Consider the following 6,633-nt stretch of genomic DNA (forward strand, 5'->3'; position numbering starts at 1 on the left):
GATTGGCCAGGCGCGAGTCGGTGTCTCATTACACAGGATGTGGTCATAGTGATGGCGTGCACTTCCCTTGATTATCATTGGTTAGTCCAGAGAAATCCTGGGTGTGGCTAGCAGAGGCTTCTTCCGGGAAGAAGCCTTTGCCGAGCACATGGCCCTGCCCAAAAATGGAGGACCCAGGGTAAGATGGAGGGCGCAGTCCCCACCCCTTCACTGAGAATGCAGGGAAGGGTGGGGGCCGCGTGTCCCCAGGTTTGAGATCTCGCCCTTTCAAGGAATAGAGAGTTAGAAACATCAATGAGAGAGAAACATTGATCAGCTGCCTCCTACACACCTCCTACTGGGGATGTGCCCACAACCAAGGTACATTTGAACCAGGGACCTTTCAGTCCGCAGGCTAGCGCTCTATCCACTGAGCCAAACTGGTTAGGGCTGGACTGCTCTGATTTCTTACGCTAACTCCGACTTCTGCCTCATCATTTATACTCATTGTTCTTCCCTCGGCTCTCTAGAGAAACACTTAGTGAGTCTTTTTCTCTCTTTGACATGGCCACCCTTCAACAGGAGAGGTAGCATCCGTATCCATGCATCTCCTTTTCTCCAGCGGACACACACCACCTGCAGTGCTTCCCAGGAAGCGATGGTTTCCAGATCCCTCTGCACCTGTTCATCCCCTTGTGAATGGACCACAGATGTTTCCAGATGCCTCACACACTGCACACGCATGTTCGAGGAAAACCCCAGGGCCAGTCTGACAGCACAGAGGGGGCCCCAATCCCGCCCACGTGAGTTACTGGTGCAGCCAAGGAGGCTGGAGGCCGCGCTGGCAGCCAGGGCAGCCCTGTGGTCCACACTGCACCCAGGAACTGGTGAAAACCTACAGATCTTTTCATGGGAAAAGTCACCAGCTTGTTTGTATGCCTCCGATATCTCCCTCTCGAGGCAGGGTATCCACAGAACCCAACCTCACTGCTTTGACATCGCACACCCATCTTTTGAAAAAGTTTTCTTTTGTGCCTGTGTTTAGCTCTCCCCCCGGTTTCATGTCCAGCAGCACAAATTTAATGAGAAAGATACTGTGTGTTTTTTAACGTTACATTCCAAGGATAATACCCGTGGCAATGAGCCTGTTTGGAGCCTGTCCCCACTGCACTCTGGTTTGGGTGTCAGGCTCCGACCCAGCAGGCGGGGTCAGGGAAGGTACACGTCTCTTCGCCAGGCCCAGGGCAAGGCCCGGCTTTGCCAGGGCTGCGGACAGTGACAGTCCGCCTCTGCCGGCCGCCCTGGCCAGGAACATCTGAGTAATCTTGGACTCGTGTCTGTCCTGTCTCCTATTGCCTAATCTTGCCTGGCCTTCGTTAAAAACATCTCGCTCCTTCACTTTCTCTCACTTGTTCCTCCACACGTTTCTCCTGGGACCACAGTGCTTGTGCCAGAGCCTGAGACTGGTCTCGCCAACACAGACTCCCAGATATTTACAAGCAATTCCCGAAGGGGTGCCAGGCCCCTGGGGGTGTCTCTCAGACTGCGCCCTGATAGGGGGACTAGGAGTTGGTTAAACCAGTCGCTGGAAGACTCACATTTCAAGCCAAGGAAACAAAGGAATGTCCACTGGTCAGCACTTGGATGTGAGCAGAGGGTGCCAGGCCTCCTCCTAAGGAAGGTTTAGGTTGGGCGGTGCCGTGACTGAAGGCCCAGAGGCAGTGGAGGGAGGCAGCCACAGGGGGTGTGGGTGGGAGGCAGAGACGGGGAGACGTGGGGTTCAGGGGCCAGCAGAGGGAGCAGGGGAGGAAAGGGGGCAGCAGTGATTGGATGGAGGGAGGAGTTGAAAGGGGTGATGATGCCTAAGCATGCTCCTAGGAGAGGAACATTCTAGAAGCAGGTTAGGTGGTAGGAGAGCGAGGAGATGAGGACTAGGTTTAGAAGGGCCTTTGCTGTGAGAAGGTGGGTGACTGAGGAGCCAGTTGCTCACTCCCGCCCCCACCACCTCTGGGGCTCCTCAGTCCCCTCCCCTTTCTGCAGTCACGAGACCCTTTGCTCCTTTTCTCTGCCTGCCTCCTGCCTCAGGAGGATGCTGGACCAGGCGTCCACCCCAGAGAGTCTTCAGGAGGGGTTGAATGCCCCCTACACCCCCTACCCCACCCCGAGCCCAGCATATTCACAGCTCACCAACTTTTGCATCTCAGTCACCTGGGTGAGTGTGGGAGGGGCAAGTGAGAGCTGCCTGAGGACCAAGGAGTTCAAAATACTGGCCAAGGCCCAGGAAGGCACTGTTCATGTTAGGGCTTTGAGAGATGGCTAGGTTTGGGCTAAACAAAGAGGGTATTCAGTGAGAGAACCATGGGCTTCTCTGAAAACAGACCAATAATCAGGAGATTCCTTGATGAACATAGAATGACAGAAGTAAACATTTGGGCATATTTTTAAGTAAGTTACATTGAAATATAATTATACCTAGACTACAAAATCCCCCCGTTTAAAGTGTACAATTCAGCGGTTTCTAGTATATTTGCAGAGCTGTGCAACCATCACCAATCATTTCACTAGAACATCTTCATTGTCCCATGAATAAACTCCATACCATTGGCAATCACTCCCATTCCCCCTCCCTCCAACCCCTGGCACCATTCATCTACTTTCTGTCTCTATGGATTTGCCTATTCTAGACATTTCACTTAAATGAATTTATACCTATGTGGCCTTTATGACTGGCATCCTTCACTTAGTGTAATCTTTTTTAAAATATATATTTTTACTTATTTCAGAGAGGAAGGAAGAGGGAGAGAGAGATAGAAACATCAATGTTGAGAGAGAATTATTGATCAGCTGCCTCCTGCACGCCCCCTCTTGGGGATCGAGCCCACAACCTGGGCATGTGTCCTTGACCGGAATCGAACCCGGGACCCTTCAGTCCAATGTTCTATCCACTGAGCCAAACCAGCTAGGGCAGTGTAATCTTTTTAAGATTCATCCACGTTGTAGAAATATTTCATTTCTTTATAGGACTAAACAATACTCTGTTATATAAATGTACCATATTTTGTTTATTCATTCGTCAGTTGATGGACATTTGGGCTTTTTCCAATTTTTGGTTATTATAAATAATATTATCCTGCTTTGAACATTCATGTAAAAGTTTTTGTGTGGACATGTTTCTAATTCTCCTGGCTACATACCCAGGAATGGCATTGCTGGGTCACATGGTAACTCTATGTTTAACATTTTGAGGAACTGCCAATCTGTTTTCTTTTTTTAATATATTTTTATTGATTGATTTCAGAGAGGAAGGGAGAGGGAGAGATAAAAACATCAATGATGAGAGAAAATCATTGATTGGCTGCCTCCTGCATGCCCCCTACTAGGGATCGAGCCCACAACCCAGGCATGTGCCCTGACCAGGAATAGAACCGTGACTTCCTGGTTCATAGGTCGACACTCAACCACTGAGCCACACCGGCCGAGCCCAATCTGTTTTCCAACATTGCTTCAGCATTTTACAATCCATCAGGAATGTACACAGATTCCCATTTCTCCATCTCTTTGACAACGTTTGCTATTGTCTGCCTTTTTTACTTTAGGCATCTTGATGGGTACAAAGTGGTATTTCATTGTGGTTTGGTTTGCATTTCCCTGATGACTAGTGAAGTTGAGCATCTATGTGTGTTTGATAATTTGTGTGTGTCTTTGGAGAATGTCTATTTAAATCTTCTGCCCACTTTTTAACTGAGTTATTTGTCTTTTTATTGTTGAATTGTAAGAGTTCTTCATATATTCTGGACACAAGTCCCTTATCGTATACGTGTTTTCTCCCAATCTGTGGGTTGTCTTTTCATTTTCTTGATGGCGTCCTTTGAAGCACAAAAGTTTTTAATTTTGATGAAGACCAATTTATCTAAGTTTTCTTTTATAACTTGTGCTTCCGGTGTCATTTCTAAGAAACCATTGCCTAATCCAAAGTCACAAAGATTATACATGTGCTTTTAATAAGATTTTTATGATTTTTAGCTCTTACATTCTCTATGACCATTTGGGGTTAATTTTTGCAAACGGGATGAGGTAAGCGTCCAACTTCATTCTTTGCATGTGGAAATCCAGTTGTCCCAGAACCTTTTGGTAAAAAGACTTTCTTCCCTTTCCCACTGCCCCGTTTAGTTGTCTGTCATCCTTGCCAAAAACCCACTGAACATAAATGTAAGGCCTATGTCTGGACTCAATTCTATTCCATTGTTGGGTGTATTTTCTAAGGGATTTTTTTTTCTCCAGCTGTGCTACTAGGTGGCCCATCCTTCCCTAGAAGAGAGATGGAGCGATCTCTCAAGCAGACTGCATTTCCTGGGTCCGTCAGGCCTCATCACAGTTAGATCCTCCTGCAGGATCCAGGCCTCCTCCATTGTTTTGCTGGCAGCTGGGAGGTAGCTGACCAAACGAAGGACCTTATCTCTCTCCTGCCTCCTAAGGTTATTGGAAATATCAAATTAGATTACTTACACAAAAGAATTTAGAAAGGTCTGAAGTGCCATCCAAATGTAAGGTGTACTAGTATTCTCATTATTGTGCCTCTCCATCAGGAATAAGACCTAAATATAGAGAAGTTACTTTCAACTTTCACTCATTGGGATCAAGGTTATGATGTCTGTACTGTTGCAAATTCCAAATGAGTGCGGTTTGATGCTTCATGTCATTCTTTTTTTTTTTAAATATATTTTTATTGATTTTTTTACAGAGAGGAAGGGAGAGGGATAGAGAGCTAGAAACATCGATGAGAGAGAAACATCGACCAGCTGCCTCCTGCACACCTCCCATTGGGGATGTGCCTGCAACCAAGGTACATGCCCTTGACCGGAATCGAACCCGGGACCCTTCAGTCCGCAGGCCGACGCTCTATCCACCAAGCCAAACCGGTTTTGGCTTCATGTCATTCTTGAGGAGGCTGTGAGCTTGCCCTTGCCACCGGGAGATTGAATATAAATGTTGGCCATCCCTTCCTTCCACTCCCCCTTCCTTGAATGAGGGCCTCGTTTGTGCCAGGCACTGTGCTAAGCTCACAGGCAGACACAACCTCTATCCTCCTGAACTCACAGTTTAGCAGAGAAGCTGTATAATTCAACAGCCATTATGGTCAATGTGACCATGATGGAGATGCAGGGTGACCCTCCAACCAGCCCTGGTATCAGTTCGTTCCAGGTAAACCAGGGGGTTTAGAGTATCTTCCAACCTCAAATTGCCTTTGCTCCTATGAGGTCTCAAGGAGGCAGAGGCTGTCCCATGCTGAACTCGGGCCCTAACCCAGATGTTCTGTAGCCACTGTCACGATGCCACACCGTGAGACCTGAGAATGGGCTGGCAGGACCGAACATGGGCTCCGCCATCCTCCCAGACTCAGTTCTCAGGAGCCCTTCGGAGGCGGGGCCCCAGCTGAAACCTCCTCCATCTGCTTTCTGCAGCGTTTCTTTGCTGATAGCAGAGAAGGGCACCCTGGTTACAAGTGAAACCTCAGACTCTTCTTCCTCTCTACCCATCCCCCGGCCCTGGCCCCCCAGGACCACTCCCCCAAGGCCTGAAGGGGTGCCACTCTCAAAATCCCTCCCTCCAGCCTCCACCGGTGGGCAGACTGCTCCCTCCCAGAAGACAGAAGTTCACGTGCATGGATGACCCTTGGCCTTAAAGCCTGGAAAACCAAGCTGCCAGGACCACCGGAGAGCGGGGTGGCTCCAAGGAGAAGAGCCCGGGCCACTGCCTCACCCTCAGCCTGGTCCTCACCCTCACCAGGGCCACTCTGATCACGGGTGTCCACTGGGCCAGCACTGAAGTACACTGTCCCTTGGTGAGAGGAAAAGCCACAGGACCCAGCTTTCCTCCCCCCTTCCTCCTCTCCCCGCTCCACCGTGGTTACTGGCAACACCCTGCCTTCCCCACTCCTGGGACTGGGGCAGCCCTTTCCTCTTCCACCCACCTTCCTCCCCACTCCTACCCCCATCCACTACACACTTCTCCCTGGTACCATGTCACCTGACAACTCAGTATGACCTCGGGTCTACTCAAGTCGCACAGCCTCCTGCACACACTCCCTACGCTGAGGCGAGCGTGACATGTGAGCGCGTGTGTCCCTCCGAGCCCCAGGCTCCACACCACCTACAGACACCCAGGAGTCGGGAGACTCCCGGAGGCCCCAAGCAGCGAATGGGTTGGGGACTCCAAGCAGGTGACCCTGGCCCCTCTGCCCAGCCTCTGCTTCTTTCACAGAACCCTCCACATCCTTGGGGGGTCTGCTGGGGTGTAGGGTCCTCCGACCTCTGGGGACAGACACCATGGTGCTAAGGAGTTAGGGGAGGCCCCCCAGCCTCCACTACCACCTCAAAAGGATGCCACTCTCCTCCCTTCCCCGATGCTTGTCACTTAAAGGGACACGTGGATGAGACAGGGAAAGACTGATGTGGAGTGTGGTAACGAGGTGACTTGGTTTTTTCATCTGTCAAGCCAAGGGCTGTTCTCTCGCTAGGCTCCTCTTTGTAGCTGTCAAAGGCTGCCACTCTGGGGGGTTGCTTCTGCAGGAGCGACCAGCAGCTGTGTCCCCAATAGGAAGAGGCAGGTGTGCCAGCACCCCTGTGCCTCTCTGCCCTCCTCCCAGGACAGCCC

The 6,633-nt window shown here is 50.3% G+C and overlaps 2 long non-coding RNA genes across 2 annotated transcripts in view; both read left to right on the forward strand.

The window, feature by feature from the left end:
- The window catches only part of LOC102242694, an 8,519-nt gene extending 6,676 nt beyond the window's left edge, over window positions 1–1,843 (forward strand). The window contains exon 3 of the long non-coding RNA XR_001360300.1: window positions 602–1,843. This is a non-coding gene — a long non-coding RNA (uncharacterized LOC102242694). The remainder of the gene's footprint in view (window positions 1–601) is intronic.
- The window catches only part of LOC102242919, a 33,747-nt gene extending 27,120 nt beyond the window's left edge, over window positions 1–6,627 (forward strand). Inside the window, exon 3 of the long non-coding RNA XR_313150.2 lies at window positions 5,591–6,627. This is a non-coding gene — a long non-coding RNA (uncharacterized LOC102242919). The remainder of the gene's footprint in view (window positions 1–5,590) is intronic.
- The last annotated feature ends 6 nt before the right edge of the window (window positions 6,628–6,633 follow it).

Source organism: Myotis brandtii, unplaced genomic scaffold (assembly GCF_000412655.1).
Source record: "Myotis brandtii unplaced genomic scaffold, ASM41265v1 scaffold120, whole genome shotgun sequence".
Classification (NCBI taxonomy): Eukaryota; Metazoa; Chordata; class Mammalia; order Chiroptera; family Vespertilionidae; genus Myotis; species Myotis brandtii.